The sequence below is a fragment of the Molossus molossus genome, unplaced genomic scaffold (assembly GCF_014108415.1).
Source record: "Molossus molossus isolate mMolMol1 unplaced genomic scaffold, mMolMol1.p scaffold_m16_p_16, whole genome shotgun sequence".
Lineage (NCBI taxonomy): Eukaryota > Metazoa > Chordata > Mammalia > Chiroptera > Molossidae > Molossus > Molossus molossus.
In genome coordinates, this window is record NW_023425351.1 from 3,860,899 (window position 1) to 3,881,027 (window position 20,129).

A 20,129-nucleotide genomic window follows, 5' to 3' on the forward strand; every position below is an offset into this window, starting at 1 on the left:
CTAAAGGCTAAAGATAAGAAAGTTCCTACTTGGCTCTTTCTTTGCTTTCTTCCTGAGAGAAGCCAGATGAAGTGTAAAGCATAATGGAGAAATACTTCTTTAAAATTTGTCATTGTTGATGAGCTAGCTATCCCAATTAACATTTAGATGGAGGATCATGGATTACAATGGATTGGGTTTAGAAGAGACCAAGCAAAACTGGAAAGTAGGAAATTCAAACTGCGAGACCCTGTATAATTCCCCGGAAACGGGGTTGTGTTCGAACTGCTGTAGATCCCACAGAGTCCGGAATGAATACCTGCAGAAGGGCAAGTTGTCTCTCCTTCTTTAATCTCCATCCCTTTGTGCTATTGTTTACTGGCTACTTATCTATTTACTTATCTATTTGCATATTTCTAAATGTGCATATTTGGCCCAAATACCTGAGTCCATGTTCCCTGAGTGGAGGGGAGTTTGCACTTAGGAGGAACTCGGAGGTGAATGGAGAGGTGGATGTAATGGTATTTCAAGGGGTGTAAGCGCACGGAAGGCTACGGATGAAAGAGAAGCCTTGAAACCACACACACGGACATAGAAACAAGGGAGCCCCCCTGAGCAGCTCCCCACACACGGGCTCCTGTGACCTCGCCTTCCGTGACCCACCGGTCAGCCACCTCAGGCGCTCTCCCGGCCTCCTGTTCCCTCAGTGTGGACGCTCTGGTCTCCTGTGGCTCCTCTGTGCTTCCCTCTTCTTACCCTGACCCCTCCTCTCCTCTCTGCAGGTAAAGCCATGCTGAGCAGTAGAATATACTCAGAAACAAATGGCAGTGAAAATGTCAAAACTTGTGATAGGAAATTTAGTTGGGGCTCAGAAAACTATAGCTTCAGGGTTTGCATTGGAATATTAACAGAGATCACAATTTAAATTATGAAGATTCCAACTTGAGAGTTTTGAAAATAGAGGACATAATAAACCAAAAAAAAGGACCAAAATAAAGATAGTAAATATTAATGAAATATTTTACTTGGCACATTAAATTCAGAATTTTTATATCATGATGAACTGGAATTGTTATCCACACATTCCCTACATAACTTTAGAGATATACTAACTCTAGAGAATTTAATCCACTTATGTTTATTGTGATCGGCAAGACTGAGTTCTATCGACCATTCGATTGTCTACTGTTTGTCCTGCTTCCATTTCCGATTGCCTTCCTTTGGAACTCGGAATTCTTCGATTCCTCTGCTTTTCCCTTTGTACTATTTTGTAAGTTATGCATTCTGTTCCTACTCTGTAAGGTTGCCCCTCAAATTTAATATACATACACTTAACATCTAAATTTAGTCAACATGTTACTTTCCTTCTGAATGAAAGAGGGTTTTAAATGCTTTAAAGACTATCACTTTCTGCTTGAACCTGTAACTTCTGTCGGGTGCTTGTACCATTTTTAACCCTAAGAATGAGTCATTCTCCTTGCACTGTTGATATATGCTTGGAGTTACCTGCAGGCTTGCCGTCTGGAACCTGCCCTCACACTCTGCCCAGTTCCTGTCGTGTGTCCCCCTGGAGCAGGGGACGGAGCCGCCCACAGATCACAAACACGGAGAAAAGTCACCGAGGTGCTGACACCAGGAAAGCGGAGACGGGATGCTGGGCAGATGTCTACATGGACAGCAGGGCCTCGCGGAAACTGTCCACTGACCTTGTCTACACGGTGCCGATATAACCCAAGGGGACCTGCCACTTCCTGTGCTAAGAACCCAGGGTTTGCTAATCTCAAGAGTTTTACGAGATGGGCAAATGGGACCATCTTAAAATGACTGATGAGTAACAAGCAATGTGGGACTGTTAAGACCACAGCACCAACAATTTTGTGGAAATCAAAAAAAATGGCAAAGCAAAGCAATGTCTTGTTGGAGATCTAGCCCGTCGGCAGTTCCCATAAGTTCAGCTGACTTAGCTGCTGCCACCAAGGGAAATGACAACAGACTACTCCTGAACAAGCAGCAGAGTCTCAACCCCCAACGCCCTGAGCGGCTCCTTCAGCGCACGTGTCCCTGGAGCACAGCAGCCGTGGGGAGAGGCCTTGCGTGTCAGCGGGTCTGCCTGCTGGCGGCGGCGTGCTGGGAAGGGTAGCCTGCAGAAACAGGGTGATATGAGTCTGCGTGTGCTGCAACCCATAGTCATCAGAGAGAAAGAAAACCTGAATTCTTTTTTAATGGGGAATTTCAGAAACTTTGATATTTAGTCATTGCCTGGCACCGGCTTCTTCCTGCCCTCCAGAGGAACTATCAGGGCAATGATTCGAGCACTTCTGGGTAATGAAGGTTTGGGGTCTATTAGGGTGCTTCTAGTTGCATATTTACAGGCTGAGGTACGTGACTGGTGGTGCTGCACACCCAGTGACCAGGGGAAGGGCAGTGGACACGGCTCAGCTGCTGGATTGCGACGCATCAGCCTCCACCCCCACCCCTGCACCCAGAAAAGCTTGCCCAGCCGGGTGGTGCCAGAGTCCTCCGTCTGCACAAAGGCATAAATTGCTGGTACATAATGACAACAGTAATGCCGCACACTGGTGTAGATATATTATCTCGATATATACGTATTTATTATTTATGTGACTACATCAAATATGAAAATTGAATAGGAAAAAAATATGTGCACTTTGTAACATGGGCTGAGAACGAAAGTATGAAGCATGATTATTGAAGGAAATGAAACATTCTACTGCTACGAGGGAAAGGAATTGAGAAGATAAATTATGGTCATCGTACGAACAAGCCTGGAATTTAAAGGCCCGAAATTCGTATCTCTGAACTCTAAAGGGAACTGGTTCTGCAGGTTGTCTGGTCAATGTAAATAATTGTTCTAATCCTACTGTAAATGACAAAGAGACAAGCCACCCTTTCAAAAAAGTAGGGACAGTATAGGAAGCTACCTTTTTAGAAAATCTAATTCAAATACTAATAAATAATGAAAAGGTACTCAGTTTCACTGGTAGCCACCAAATGGAAATTAAAGGAGATAGCCCTGGCCAGTGTGGCTCAGTTGGTTGGAGCATCATCCCACATACTGGAAGGTTAGGGTTTGATTCCCAGTCAAAGCACATACCCAGGTGTGAGTTCAGTCCCTGGTTGGGCACACACAGAGGGAAGGTAGCCCATCGATGCTCTCTCACATCGATGTTTCTTTCTCTCTTTCCCTTCCCCTCTCTCTAAAATCAATAAGCATATCTTTGGGTGGGAATTAAAAAACAATAAGGAGATAACAGTTTTGCCCATGGGACTGAAAAAAGAATTATGAAGAAGTCATTATAATGTCAAATGTTGGCAGGTATTCCCTGTGAGAACGGAAACTGATCAATCAGCCAGTTTGGACAGCGACTGGGCAAAACATGGAAAAGTTGAAGATGTGTCTACTGTTAAAGAAAAATCTCCTTTCGAAGAGATTACCACACACAAAATAATGACACATGGATAAAGTATTTTTAATTATTTCACAGATTGTATTATGAAAACCTACAGAAATTTCAAGGACGTCCAATGTTAAATCTTAGCAACCAGGCTGATGTATATTATTTGAATTTTGAAAGAATCAAGTGGGACACAGAAGGGGATGAAAAATTTGGGGAATTTTTAAAAATCTATCACACAGGAATGTTATTAAATTACATTTTAAGCTAGAGAAATGCTATTTCAGATATAAAAGCAATCTGTGGTAACTGGAGGGGAACACATATCTGATAAATTACCAGGGTTTCTGCTTTTTCTATTTCTTATTCTTTGGAATGAGCACAAAGGCATGGATACGATGATCTAATTAAAAGAAGTGGGAAGAAGCAGTGTTGTAGGAGATAGACTAACGACGTTGCTAGACTTGCACGCGTGCTCAGCTCCAGGTCTTGCTGTCTGTCTGCCTGCAGAATACAGGGTACTGGGGAGCAAAACGCGCTCTCTGTGCTCCCTTACCCCTGAAACAGACATATGAGAAGAGAAGAAAGGGGAATTTGTTTTTCTACACTGACTTTTTTTAAATTCTATTTGGGAGAGTCATATATACTAACATACATACCATGTGTCAACCATCATCTGAACGTACTATCACAACATTAAAACCAAAGCTTTGTGCATAATTTTATTAAGATCAATCTGTGACTCATTAATTTCTGAAAAACAGAGGCACGTTATTTATTTAACACACTTATACATGCACACATACTCGCACATACACACACTCACACAGACACACACATTCACATATAAACATATACACAGATACACATATATGTACACAGAGACACACACACTCACACACATATACATACACATACTCACACGTACATACATACACATGCACACACATACACACACACTCACAATACACACACTCACACATACTCACACACATACACACAATCACACACTCTCACACACTCACACATGTACATACACACATACACATTCGTCCCTCCTTGTTCAGTCTCGTGTCTGCAAATGCACCTGCTAGCAAGAATGTGTCTGTGGCCTCACAGTCAGGGCCCATGACGCTTCCTGTCACCTGTGGCCATGTGCACACTTGGGGTTGTCACCTAACCATTCCCACTGAGATGGCATAGGCGGCACGTTGAGTTCTTATTTTGCCTCTTCTGTGGTCCACCCTGGGCCGCTGTGGTTTTGTGGGTGTCTTCACTGCACAAGGCCCTGCACGGCTCGTGTGCAAGGGCAGGAGGCTCTGAAGTGCCTTGCGCAGTGAATGTGCATGTGGGAGAAGGCGGGCAGGTCGGCACTGCAGGCTGCTGGCGGGATGTTCAGGTCGACGAGCCGACGACATCTATGCAGTGACGGCTCTTTAACCAGAAACACACACAGAGCGAGGCTGCGCATTGATCGCTGGTGGGAACAGCGTGATCAGAGGGTCCCCCGGGAGCTAGGCTTCAGGTTCGCGGATTCAGTGGTCACAGTGACCTGCGTCATTGCTGTGACCTGTGACACCCGAGTATATTACATGGGTGTATACATGCAACCTACATACATAATTATGTACATTTAATTCTAAATATTGAAAACATGAATACGCTGCCGTTTTTAAATTCCTAGACTAGCTCTAACATTTGTACAATGTCTGCTGAAATCGCTTTTGCCATCATCTCCCTCCTCGACCTCCTTCTCAGCTCCAAAGCTTCCTATAGGTTTGACACCCCAAGTCCCTCTTCGCTGTCCCCCTCCGTTTTCAGGTGGCTCAGTGACAAGGGACCTGGAAGGACACAGCTGGACACCCCCTCAGGTAGAAGAAATGCAGCGGACATTTTTTTCTCCTGACGTGTCATCAGAGCCCTGAATCTTATCTCTGCCTCCTCAGCTAACAGGAAAACAAATTACATGAGAAAAAGACGTATTTCCTTCTGTCCAGTTTCTGCTTTCAACTCTCAGTTCCAACAAATAAACACTGCCAGAGGATGTCTCCGTCTGCATTCGAGGCCGTGGCTGCCAGCGCTCATTCTACAGCCGTAAAAGCATTCGTCACTCTTCCCCAGCATCAGAGCCTCTCCCTACCGCCCCCTGGGTCGCTGCAACCCTCCGCTGCCTCACAGGCTGAGGTCCCACCCAGCCCTAAACACTCACAGGCTTCTGGTTAAGCAGGGTGGGGGACCTTTTTTCTGCCAAGGGCCATTTGGATATTTATAACATCATTCATGGGCCACACAAAATTATCAACTTAAAATTAGCCTGCTGTATTTGGTCAGGCTAACTGGCGAGGCCTGTGATGTCAGCTGGTATTGATTTCGTGGGCCAGGTGTTACCCACCTCTGCAAAGAGGCAAATACATCTGGCGTCAAAATTAACATTTAAGGCTCCTGAGGTTTCTAAAAAGACATTTAAAGTGTTCTCAAAAAAGGCTATGACGATTAAATTGAGACACGTTTGAGGGGGTGTCGAGGAAAAGACCGGGAACCCAGAGGTCCAGCGAGATGACAGTTGTGGGTTTCCTAGCTCCGTCCCTCCCTTCCTATTTCTTTTTTCCTTTTGCTTTTACTCATGTACCAAATGTTTCCATGAATTTTCTGACCCTTTGAAGTCTGTATTCCATCCAGTTGAGCCTTCCTAACTTTATCTTTTATAAGAATATTTGTTTTTGCCCTGGCCGGTTTGGCTCAGAGGTTGAGTGTCAGCCTGCGGTCCAGAGAGACCCGGGTTCGGTTCCCGCTAAGGGCACGTACCTCGGTTGCAGTTTGTCCCCGACCCTGGTTGGTCGTGCGGGTGGCAGCTCCTCGATGTGTCCCTTTCACGTCGATGTTTCTCTCCCTCTCTCTCATCCTCTCTCTCCCTCCCACTCTATCTGGAAAAAAAAATTGGAAAATGTCCTCGGGTGAAGATAAAAAAAAAAAAAGAATATTTGTTTTATATTCTACATCAGTGAAATCATATGGTTCCTGCCCTTTTCTGACTTATCTCACTGAGCATAGGAATGCGCTCAGGATCCACCCTGTTGTCGCGAGTGGCAATATTTCATCTTTCGTAAAATTTATTTTTATTTTTTATAAGCAACAAATGAATGAATGAAATAAAACAAACAAATTCATAGACACAGACCTCAGAATGGCGGTTGCCAGAGGGGATGGGGAAGGAGACCAGGCGAAGGGGTCACGCAAACAGTGATGGCAGGGGACCAGGCATCAGGAGCTAAGCACACAAAGTGTGCAGACACCGTGTCACCCAGTTGTACAGCGGAAACGTGTACGATGTTATTAACCAGTGTTACTCCATTAAATTTAATACAAAATTTCTTTGAAAGACGAGTTGTCGGGAATGGCCTAGGCCAGAATGGAGACTATGCCCTCTTTGCCTGCCCCGCTGGGACCCCATCTCAGACCCCAGACCTGAGGACGCTCCTCCTGCAGCCAAGCAGGACTTCCAGCGCGTCCCCGCTGTAGGGGAAGAGCTCACGTTTCCCCTCTGTGGTGACAGCAGCACCTCACACACTTGAAATACAGGGTCCTGATGACACTTTTAAATTCAGCTGTAAGCCCGGCCGGTGTGGCTCAGTGGTTGAGCGTCGACCCTGCACCAAGGGGTCCCAGTTAGATTCCCGGTCAGGGCACAGGCCCGGGTTGTGGGCCGATCCCCAGTGGGGGGGCGTGCAGGAGGCGGCCAGTCAGTGTTCTCTCTCATCCATGTTTCCATCTCTCTCCCTCTCCCTCCTTTCTCTCTCAAATCAATAAAGAAAAAAATTCAGCTGTACTTTCTCTAAGGCCTAGTGAGCAGGCACAACTCTGCAGCCTTGGAAATAGTAAAGGGCCTGAGAGAGAACTTTCAGGAAAAATAAGGGCACAACTCCAGAGCGTTTGGTGTTCTTGTCTCCGTTGGGAGGGACTAGGGAGGTTCCGTGGAGGCGAATTGTCTCTGGCTGAGGGTTATCTAAGGGATTTGCAAATTTCCTACTTTTTTATTGTAAGAAGCACGTCCCCATGACGACGAGCACGTGGACTGAAACGCGTGTGCACGACTGGGGGGCACTGGAGCTCTTTCTGAATATGGACAGGACAGGACCCAGAGAGAAATGCGAACTATCTCACTGTGCGTGGAGCGACTCTCTGTCCGCCTCCCAGGCTGGGACACGCGGAGAAGCCGCGGCTCAGCCTCGTCTGTGGCAGAAAAGCCCGTCACGTGCTGTCTGTCCCGAGAGGTCAGGCCTTTTCTGAGACAAGTTACTCTATGAATGTCCCTCCAGCCACACTACTGTGTGTGGACGTAGAGAGCAGGGGCAGGAGAGTTTCAGGGGAGAAAGGAAACCAAACAGCTCCCTTCATTCTGAATAAAGATCGATTGATGCAATTTATTCAACAGGTTCATACTGAAGGACCCCTGCCAGAGACCCCAGGGGCTGTGATGAGGAACCAGTGTTCCCTGTCCCCACCAAAGAGCCCACTGCTTCTCCGGGGCTACACACGTTAAAACAAACAACACACTCACTCACTCACACATTCACTCACACACACGTACTCACACACACTCACACATGCACTCACACTTACTTACACACCCACACTCACACGCACTCACACACGCGCGCGGCTCCAGCTGAAGCTCAGCTCTCCAGTGAACTGGCTTAGTGATTCCAGGGTCACCAACATGCTTTGCTCTCATCATCGACACATTGAAGCCCGTGGCACGGCTCTGAGTCACGTCACCAGAACATGGCTGAATTTCAGAACTGGCTGTCATAATATTATTCTGCTTGTTCTCCAAAGCAGCGTCCATAACATGGCACTTATACTGCGGATCAGAATTAGTAACAAGAGGCGGCATTTTTTAGTAAAGAGTACCAAACCAGGAATCCAAAGATTTGACTTCTAGGCTCAATGACATATTCTTATTTTTTAATTAAATTTATTGGGGTGACATTGGTTAATAAAATTGTATAGATTTCAACCATGTTTTACTGGTATGATGTTGACACTCACCTAACTTTCTTTAGTCTGTCTCTTTACCTATACAGGACCAAAAGAATACTTGCCCTGCTAGTTTAAAACATAGTTTATCATAGACAAAAAAAATATTTATTGACCAATAACAAGTCAAATGAGCAAATATCCTTAACATTCACACTAATATGTAAAATGTTCTTTAATGAATTTTTTTTAGCATGAAGAATTTGCTTGCACCAATATTTCATTAAACGAAGTGAGTTAAATAAATATGAGTGGGTGAAGAATTCTCCAAATTTCTCATTAAATTTGCCCAAATAAACGTTAAGACCACTAAAAACAGAGAAGCAAAGATAATGTGTAGCAGCAGCGACTTTTCAACTGTCCTGCTCAACTTGCGCCTCCGTTAGAGAGACTTCAAGAGCGCCGTGTCCTCGTGACTTGTCCTCTGCCTGCCCCGTGTCAACGTTTCTTCAGAAGAAAAGAGAAATTCAATTCTCTCTTTCAAGGAAATGTGGTTTTCTCTTCCTGCCAAACTTTCAGAGCTTATTAATAATCTACAAAGGCAATGCTGAGCCACAAAGCCTCACAGGAGGCATCGGCTCGGATGCAAGGGGATGCACGGCCACCTGCAGAACCACCAGGAGCATGCGCTTCTTGAAAAATAAAAGCATTCGATTCGCGGCCCAGGAACGCACGGGAGCCGCCTCTGGAAACGCACACCAAGCAGTCAGCGGAGAGCAGTGGTTTTCCTCGGGGCGCCTCTGGCGAACCGCCTTCTCCAGCCATGCCTGGGGAACCTTGAAGGGCAACCCCAACCACGCTGATGAAGAGAAAACCGACAGATCCTTAATCAAACACTGGCTGGTTCTCTTAGCATGCAGTTTTTATTCTTTTCTCATCTTCTTTGAAGAGGGCACTGTGACTGCAGAAAAATAGTAAATAATGGATTATTCACCCTTGTCCCTAAAGATTAGTGTGCGAATTAGGGAAATAAAAACCAATCAATCCCCCTTTAACGTATTTTTTCTGATATTGAACTGGACTGCTTGGTTTTCGAGCTCCGTAGACAAAGATGAGCTCTTAGCGCTCGTGTGTTCCAGGGGCGGCAGCGGCTGTGTTTGGCTCCAATGGGGTGGCACTGAACTCTAGCATGCCAGGAAGGGTTTGGGTTTGCCGAAGCCACCAAATACTCAGACAGTGCGGACACGGTGAGCCAGCTGCGGCTCACCGTCACCGTGTCCAGGGGACACAGGGGCCTCCAGAGAGCACAGCTGGCTGACCCCTTTGTCTCTGCGGCTCCGTGCAGCGCAGCGAGCTCAGGCGTGGGCGGGACGGGCAGCTGTCCACCTTCCTGGCCTGGCTTCAGCACGACAGTGAAGAGGGAGGTTGGCAGACTTGTCAGTTGTCCCCGATTCTGTCCTCCTGCTGCTCCTCTGACCGCCCACTGCTGCCCTTCGCTTCCCTGGGTCCCTGTCCTGTTCGGACCTGAGGAAACCAGGCCAACAGAGTCCCAGAGGAACGTCTCGCCGTCTCTGCACTCACTCCCGCCTCCCAACCTGAGCTGCTCCCTGGGACCTGCTGCTTCCACCCGAACCGTCCACACCGACACGCTCAGGCCCCACATGCATTTTCCCATCTCAACGCAGGCATTCACAGCTCCTTCTGCCGGACACCCTCCCTCCAGCCCCCCTCTGCACCCACGGCTGACCGACCCTGACCTCAGCCCTGCACCCACAGCCCGGTGCCCCTCCCGAGTCCTGCACCCACAGCCTGGTGCCCCCTCCCGAGTCCTGCACCCACAGCCCAGTGCCCCCTCCTCCCGAGTCCTGCACCCACAGCCCCGTGCCCCCTCCCGAGTCCTACACCCACAGCCCAGTGCCCCTCCTCCCGAGTCCTGCACCCACAGCCCGGTGCCCCCTCCCGAGTCCTACACCCACAGCCCAGTGCCCCTCCTCCCGAGTCCTGCACCCACAGCCCGGTGCCCCTTCCTGAGTCCTGCACCCACAGCCCGGTGCCCCTCCCGAGTCCTGCACCCACAGCCCAGTGCCCCCTCCTCCCGAGTCCTGCACCCACAGCCCGGTGCCCCCTCCTGAGTCCTGCACCCACAGCCCGGTGCCCCCTCCCGAGTCCTGCACCCACAGCCCGGTGCCCCCTCCCGAGTCCTGCACCCACAGCCCAGTCCCCTCCCGAGTCCTGCACCCACAGCCCAGGCCCCTCCCGAGTCCTGCACCCACAGCCCGGTGTCCCCTCCCGAGTACTGCACCCACAGCCCGGTGCCCCCTCCCGAGTCCTGCACCCACAGCCCAGGCCCCTCCCGAGTCCTGCACCCACAGCCCAGTGCCCCCTCCTCCCGAGTCCTGCACCCACAGCCCAGGCCCCTCCCGAGTCCTGCACCCACAGCCCGGTGTCCCCTCCCGAGTCCTGCACCCACAGCTCGGTGCCCCCTCCCGAGTCCTGCACCCACAGCCCAGTGCCCCCTCCTCCCGAGTCCTGCACCCACAGCCCAGGCCCCTCCCGAGTCCTGCACCCACAGCCGGTGGTATTCCCGCGCTTTCTGCCTTAGTACTGAGCGGTGTGAGCACCTTGGGAAGGGAATGGAAGGTAACATTTCACTTCCCACAGGCTACAAGGTGCCATCCTCATGGCTTTGCACTAATAACGTCTTGTTCAAACATATCTCCTCTGAAAAATTAGCGAACTGACAATTAAAAGAAAGATTAGGAACATGGATATACGATGAATTTTTGAGTAGGGAGAAAAATACAGCTGCTTATCAAAACCAACTAGTTTTTAGCAAATTATTAGCTCTTTCCTCTTTGGTTTCTTAGGAGACTGAACGATTTGTCTCTGTGACGCATTTGCGAAGCAGCATGTCTCTCTTCTGACGTTGATAAACTGCTGGAAATTTTACATTAAGAAGTGGAAGAAACAGAAGGATGCATTATTATTGCTTTTAAAAAGACCAGTCGACCTGGGTTATGTGGGAATATTTTTTATTGTAACTACCAGATAAAAGTATGTGGGCCAGTGTGGGCTGATGGGGAGGGAAAGAGAGGGGGAGGGGGTGTGAGGGGGACAGAGAAAGGAGGAGAGAGGGGGAGAGGGGGAGGGGGTGTGAGGGGGACAGAGAAAGGAGGAGAGAGGGGGAGAGGGGGAGGGGTGTGAGGGGGACAGAGAAAGGAGGAGAGGGGGAGAGGGGGGAGGGAGGGGGACAGAGAAAGGAGGAAGGGCAGGGAGGGGGAGGGAGGGGGACAGAGAAAGGAGGGGGGGAGAGGGGGAGGGGTGTGAGGGGGACAGAGAAAGGAGGAGGGGGCGAGGGAGGGGGAGGACAGGAAGGAAGAAATTGCACAGGCCCTGCTCACAGACTGACTAGCACTCTCTTCAAGCTCATTGGACAGAAAATATGTCAACTGGGATTTTCCTTTGTTCATTCTCCTTTTTTTTTAAATGTCTGTCTTTCTTTTAAGGATAGCGCTAATTCCAATCTCATTATTTTTCTGTAAACTGCCATCGTCAGTCTGTGATTTCTCTACTTCAATACTCTCCCCACCTTCTGCCTTCCCAGGGTTTATTACGGTCTTTGGTGAAGAAAAGGCCAGAAACTGACCTTGGGGAATCTTAAGGGCTGAGCCAAAATGGAGAAGCTACTGAAGCTATGGTGCTAGGGACAGCAAGAGGCCAGATGACAGGACGAGGGTGAGTAGACCCGAGTGTCGCAGGGACTGTGTGGCACTGCAGGCCTGGGCTGGTCCCTAGAGGGCGAGGTCCTGGCCTGCCCATTGCCTCCCTGCCTCAGTCCTGCCTCTGCTCCAGCTCAGGCGCTCACTGTCCTGCACCCCTGGACGCGTCTGCTCTGCATGCCAGTGTCCCTGCCGGCACCCCGACTCTGCCCACATGTCCCCCCCAATCCAGTGTAGCCCCCCCAAGACTGGCTTTGACTCCCTGCACATCCATCATTGTACCTGCCCCACCCCAGGCAAACTGTGGCCCTTTTTGATTTTTACTGCAGCTTTGCCTGCAGCCCACATTTTCTGCAGATCCATGGAGTGCGGCTGAGACACTGTGGCTCTGTCCACAGTGCCGCTCGCTCATCAGGCAGATGTGGTCCTGTCTCCCTGACGGACGGCTGGCTGGCCATTACCCACCACTCTGCCCTCCCCTCCCCAGGGAGCCTGCCCCCACATCCCCGCAGAGTGAAGCTGCAGAATCTACCTGCTCTCGGCTACCTTCCAACTCATCATAACCTGCTTCCCTCGCCTTGACAGAGCTAGACGGCTCCTACCTGCAGAGTAACTCTCACCGGCTTGTAGAATCGTACTATGTGGAAGCACAGTCCATGTGGAAGCCAAAAAGGAGAAACTGCACAGACCACACTGTCTCAAAGTAACAAGCTCAACATAAAGTGGCACCAGGCCAATCTGCTCAGCACGTGTTCGTTTGGACATACACACACACAGATGGACACATATATGCACACATATCCACACATACATGTATACACATATACATGCATGCACACACGGATACACTTAAATATACATATACACCTATAGGTAGGTACGTGGGCACATGCATACATGTTCACATACATAGACATGTGTACATACATGCATACACCGACATGCATACATATATAGACAAATATACATAAATATGCATGCACACCGACATGCACACATATACACACATATGCATACTCATACATATGAATATATGCACAGACATGCATACATATACATATGCATATACACATAGACATGCATACATATACATTTATATACATATACATACGCATATACACAGACACATACATATACATACACACATCCATTTGCATGCATATGCATAGACAGACATATATGCATACACATATATACACATGCACCCATTCATATATACATACACAGACATACACATATATACACACATATACATGGCTCAGATTTCCTAGCAATTTACTATCATATATATTTATTTTCATTCTCCCTTGAATGAAACGTACATGCTAAAAAAAAAGTTGAATCTTCTCTGTGTTGGTTTACATAAGAAATATGCAGAAAATTAGTTTAACAAACAGCAAAAATAACACATGCAAGAACATAACCAAGTTGTCTTCATAGGTTAAACTCACGGATTCGAATGGTCCAATGACTCTTCAAAGAAAAGCCTGACGCCCTCAGTCTTGAGGACAACTCGGAGTCTGGACCGGGGTCATCACCTGCTGCTCTTGCTGGACGTGATCACAGAAAAGGTTCTGAAGCAGTACAGACCCTCCTTGGAAACGGAGAGACCTGCTCTGGCTGCTGCCCAGGACTCCTCGTCCACAGAGGGATCTGCCACTTGGAAAATACAGGCCACTGAGGAATTTTCTGGATAAGGAGGATGTTATCTTGTTTAATGAATGGAACATGAAAAAACACAGTCAGAATTCTAAGTGTGCTTCCTAGGCAAATAAAATCACAGGATGCCCAGTTAAATTTGAGTTTGTGATAAACAACAAATAACTTTCAGTGTGAGTATATATGTCTCTTGAAGAGTTTGGGGCATATTCATACTAAAAAGTGTTTGTCATTGATCTAAAATTCAAATTTAAATGGATGTTCTGTATTCTATCTGTCAACCCTTGTTCTAACACTATATTCAATAAAGACATATTCAGTAAAAATCTAAAATTTAAATTAATATTTTAATTGTAACTTACCACATGCATACTCTTTCATTTATTTTTCCTCTATGACTGCCCTGAAAGTGGTTATTACTGTGTAGTTACATTGAAATGAAGTAATTGTAAGAAATCATGTACAGGCTCCCACACAGCTCAAATGAATAGAAACAGTATTAGTGCAAAGACCCTGGAAATTGCTCTCTCCCCCAAATCTGTGCCAACACATAAGTAATGTAGAATTTTGAACTGTAGAAAATATCTGAACTAGGATACAAATTGACTTTTCTTTTCAGAAGAGTGTGATTATTTTAGCAGGAGAGCTATTTCTATACCCATTGCTATAAAGTATAGGCACATTCTAGACCTACAGTTATAAAATGCTTGTTAAATATAATAGGAATATAGGTAGGAACAAAATTACATTTAAAAAATTTTTAAAATTCTCAAAACTTACAAAAATTACTGTTTCACAATAATTACTAAATCTGTAGCCTCCTGTTAGTTGACTAACCGTTTACAGATTAGTGTTTTATAATTACCTAATGCTGAGACTGTTTCCATTATAGATAGGAATCACTGTGTCTGTTGTGTTTTTAAATGCTACACAGTAATCTTGTAACAATCCCACAAAATCAATAAGTGAAGTTTCCTAAAGGCTCCATGACACCTCTTATATTTTCAGGTGGAAAAATACAGTTTTCTACCCAAACCCAGTCCAAAATGTCCAAGAAAAACTAATGCCCCCAAATAGTGACTTAAAACTAAATCCACTCTGACAAAGTCATAGAAATCCATGGAGCACAGAAAAGAATTCTCCATTTCTTGAGGAGAGCTGAGAAGTTTAAAACACCGTTTTTGTTAGCGGAGTCCGAAAGGGAAGCCAGGGGCGGTGGGTACGGGCGTGACCGCAAAGTTCCCCGGCTGTCCCAGGCACACCCGCCCTCCCTGGTGCCTGAAGTGGTGTCTTGGCCACACCCCCAAACTTGACTGAGAATTAATCCTGAAATCTCAGTGCAGCTTAGCTCTCTTGTGTAAGCCTTACGGTGTCGTTAAATATCGGTCGCGAGAAATTCAACAGCAACTGCGCTCCTGTGATCACAGTGGTGTCAGGACTGCTTGGCCTCAGGGAGTCGCAGCTCATGTCTCAGAGCCGAGCTCACGCGTATTCGTACGTGTCCAGGGAGGCCCAGAGAGCATCGTGGAGGGGGCAGAACTCGGCGCTGTGGGGAGCACAGAACACACCGACATCTCCTACAGACCTGAGGGCCCCACAGGGAACCGTGCCGGAAGGTACAATGGGGCCCAGAAGGGGAAGTCAACCTATGAGGAAGGGGTGTGGCTGGTTACCCGGAGTCACAGTTAGGGCCCCCATGAGATGGGGAGAGGGAGCCATTCCCGGGCTGGGAACGGAGTCTAGGGCGCCATGCAGATGAGCTCAGGCCACCAGCTGCTGTCTCACACTGGCTGGGGGCACTGGGCACCTCAGGTTACTCGGGGGTGACACCAGCACAGCTGGAACCTGCACCACTAGGGGTGGGGCAGCACAGTGATGGTCTGAAGCAGCAGTGTCCTGGCTCTTTCATGAATGTGGACACGCACACACAACACACACACACACACACACACCCTTCCTTTCGAATTTCTAGACATTGTTACACAGGACTGGCATTTCTAAGTGACCAAATGGACCTGATACTGGAGATATGTGAACATCAGTGTTTACGGGACTTCTCTGTGTTTATGGGACTTCGCTTTGTGCCTAGGACTGACGGCCTGTCCCTTTCAAAGTGCACAGAACTGTTTTCATGTCAGCAAAATACAACCAACACAGTGAGTCAGGAAGTGGCACCGCCCATCCAGGAGCTCCGGGGCCTCCCAACTGGCCTCTGTTCCTCACACTCACATTACCCGAAGTCCTGGCAATGCCACTCACTCCATGTCGCAGGACCTGGCCCCTCGCCTCCTTCCCCGAAGCAGCCTCCCCGACATCACGTCCTCTCTGGTTGGATGCCCTGGAACCAGGGCCCCTGCCCCCCCCCAGTCCTTCTCCCTCCCTCTGTCCACGTCTGCAGGGCTTCTCCACAATCTCAGCACCTTCCTCCCCATCTCTCAGCTTCATCACGACTCTCCTTTGTTCAAAGCCCTTCATGTCGTCTTATTCTCACGACGAAGGCAAACCCGCCTGGCACTGTGGGATGCAGGCTCTGCCGTCCTTGCTGACCTTGGAAGCCCTCCTGGCCACACAGACAAGGTGAATCCCAACTTCCACACCCTCATACCTTCTCTCCTGCGGGACACCATCAAACCAATAATTAATCAGCTATGTCACAGTGTGTGTGATTACCTATGTCATCAGTTTGATTGTCTTCCCTACTAGACTGTAAGCCGCCCACAAACCTGGTTTCTACGGCTATCCCCCCCCAAATGCATGCCAAGTGCCTGGGCAATGCCTACATTCATGAGACAGGAGAAACCTATTTGCTACATAAACAAAATGTAGGATATTTGTGACGTCCGGGAGCATCACAATGAGAACCTGTTCCCACCTAACGCGTTGGCACATTCTAGCAGAAAAAGTTGTGTCCAAGAGACTTTCAAAATTTTAAGTAGATTTTATATCCTTTCTAGGAAAATTCATTTGAATATTCACACCTTCTTCTCCTGCCAACATGTCTCAAAGTCACACACCGAGAAAAAAACCTGAGAAAGTTCTTGAGAACAGCTGGTTAGTATATTTCTTGAGTTTTCTTTTTAACTTCTGTGGGAAATAAGTAGAAATGAAGCCACGAAGAGCAGCCGCGCACTGTCTTCTCAGAGAAGAGAACTGAGCGTGACGCTGTCCGTGAGTCTGCTGTGTGGACGCCGGCACGACTCGCTCCGGGGTCCCCGGGGTCCCCTGCCGGGCCTCGGCGCCCCGACGCTGTCTGCGGAGGAGCCAGAGGCTGTGGAAAGCCTCCCACGCTCGGAGCGGGCTGACGGCCACTCCAGGGAGCAGTCTGTGCACGAGGAGGGCGGCAGGGTCACTCGCGGTTTCAAAGGCTAACACTCTCCTCCCGAGGTGTTCGGTTTTCCTGCTCATCAGGGCAGTTCAGAGGAGGACAACGAGTAAGTAACAAGGCTCCGTTGAAGTAGATGACTCATGCTTACAATAAAATCAAATTACAAAAGAAAAGAAATTATCGCAAGCATGTTAAGAATAATATAAGGATATTGAAATTTAGACAGGGGCTGCCATCTTACCGGAACTGTTGGCATAGATGTAAACAAGTGGAATTCCCGGGAGGGGACAGCGGTGACCGCTGACACCGCAGGCTTCCGGAGTAAAGATACAAGCCGCCTTCCGGAAACGCAGCCGAGAGCAGCAAGCTCCAACTACTGAAATCAAGACACTCTGCCTCACAGCACACCACAGACGAGGTGCCCGGACGACAGAAATGCATGTCCTCATCCGGGGCGGGAGGTCCGAGCTCACCCTGCGGCAGGCTGGCTTCTCCTGAGGCCCGTCCTTGGCGTGGAGACAGCCACCTCCTTCCACTGGTTTTGTTTTTGTTTTTGTACATGACCCTAGGACTCTCTGGTCGGCAGGCCAGCGCTCCAACCTCTGAGCCAAACCAGCCAGGGCCCCTTCCACTGTCTTTGCGTGGCTTTCTCCCTGTGTCTCTGTGTGTGCTCATCTCTTCTCCTCCTCCTCAGGACACCGGTCATCTCGGGTCACAGGGAGCCCACCCATCATGACCGCGTGGCACCTTAATTAGCTCCTTCGGCCCCATCTCCGAATACAGCCGCCTTCTGAGGCCCTGGGGTCGGGACTACAACATGTGGATTTTGAAAGGACGAAGGCCAGGCCATAACAGCATGTCGGTTAAAAAACAGTCTCCCATTTTCCTTCTGTTTCCTATTTGTTTATTTTTAAGCTGCGACATAATCCACAGCCTACAGAACCCGCCCTTTGGCATGTGCTAGGATGTGTGCTAGGACGTGTGCTAGGACGTGTGCTAGGACTCTGGGATGGGAGTCTGCACACACCTCTTCCAGGAAGCAGCCTGCGTCTTCCTAAGTGTGAACCCAGCAGCCTTCGCGGAACAATGGGGAGATTTGAGCTGAGACGCAGGTGACAGTGAGAGGGACCGTGTAGTGTCGGCAGTTGAATGGAATTTTTATTCACGGGTCAGATTCCAAATGGTGAAGTCTTCTTTTTCCTGCCTTTGATTTCTTAGCTTTTTAACCTAATGGTTTACTTAAACCTTGAAATACAAATGTATACGAATTCATTGCCCAACTCAACCACCAGCTAGTTAGACAACCGTGGGCACATCCAGTAACGAAGTCAGCACCAGAGCAGAGGTCTCATTGCTGGGAGGATGCACAGAGAGGTGACCATGGTGGACGGGTAGCTGACACCATTGCCCCCAAGCTTTGTCTCACATTGACAGGTTGACATGTCCCCAACTACATCACCTCTGTGAAAATGTAGCTTTCTCCTTGGATGATTCATTTGGAAGTTTTCTGCTCCCCTGAAGGATATACCTTGCTTTTTCTGTAATGTAAGAAGTAATGAATATTTCCTAAAGAAAGCCGGATAGGCTATGCCACCCCATACACAGAGGGAGAGGGGGAGATTTACACATGTATGGAGGATAAATATTCAAACTACACAATGAGTATAATCTTTTAAAGACAATATAAATGTTACCCTTATCTGTAGTAATCTTTTGAATTGTCTAATTGTTCAAATAGAATACATACTCTACTTCTGTTGCTGTTTGACTTGACTAACTGTACTGCTTCCACATCTGATAACACCGCAGAAAAACATTTCCACCAAGTGGCTCTTACTAAATTAGTAAGTCACCTCACAGTCTTACCAGTGGTAAAATACGTTATTGTAATTAAATAGAATGGCCCTTCTCTTGGCGTGGAGGGTTACCGCTCCTCTGTGTTCTCCGGAGGCTCCTGGTGTCCACGTGAAGGGGCAGGGGCACTTATACGAGGGCCATTGTCCCCAGTGGCCCCGCTGCACCAAAGCCCATAAAGTCAATTGAATTTTCTCTTTAGCAGAAATGCTGCAAAATTTTCACTTAGATTGTCTCCATAGGAAAGTACAGCCAAAAAAAATTAACTGGCCCAAATATCTCAGAGCAGTGCCATTTATTTTGATGATTGTACCAGTTAGAAATATTTCTGCTGTTAATAAGAACTTAAGCCAGAAAAGGGAGGGATGGGGATTGTTGCAGCAAATGACTAAGCAGTCAGGACTTGGATGCAGAGGCCTGTCCTTATCCAGTCTCCTAAGACTCAGAAGGTGGTACACGAGTCATTTTCTCCAGCTATGTGTCTTTGGAGTGGCCACCTTGACGCTGGCTCCCTTCTGCAGGTGACAGCCATGTGTGCCACCCTGGCCTCACTAATCCGGGAAGGTGCACACCCAGACACCAGCGTCCTTGCCCCTGGCTCTCCGGGTCACAGGACCATCCTGACCTGTCACTGCCACCACAAGGGTGCTCCCCTGACTGGCTGAGCGAAGAGGGGACGACAGCCCCAAGCCAAGGCTGGAGGGAGGAGGGTGCTCCAGGGGGAGGACCAGGCACAGCAGAAGAGACACAGGTGTTTCCCACAGGGCATCCTCATCATGGTGCACAGCGATGTACCTGGATTTCCCTGGGACTCACACAAATAAATACTATGCTTGTGTCTAGAATTATATCGCTTCACATAAAAATATGTGTAGATAAGTGGACTGAAAGAACCCTTTTAATCTGGAAAGTTCTCCCAGCTCGATTGATAGGGGCTCTGTTTCCTCGCTCAGGCTCACTGCCTTTGCTTGAGTGCAGGAGAACATTTGTTTTAATAAAAACTGGCTTAATACTCGGAGCTCTGGCAACATATTCACATTTATTTCTAGGGCAAGATGAGGTGCAGCCTCCTGGGAAAGGATCTGCCCCATTAACTGGAGGTCTTATTGGCTTCCCATATGCAAAGAGTTGATGTTCTGAGAATGAGTGTTAATAGGTGCGGGAAGAACGGGGCCTAGTTTAATGTTTGTAACAAATGCA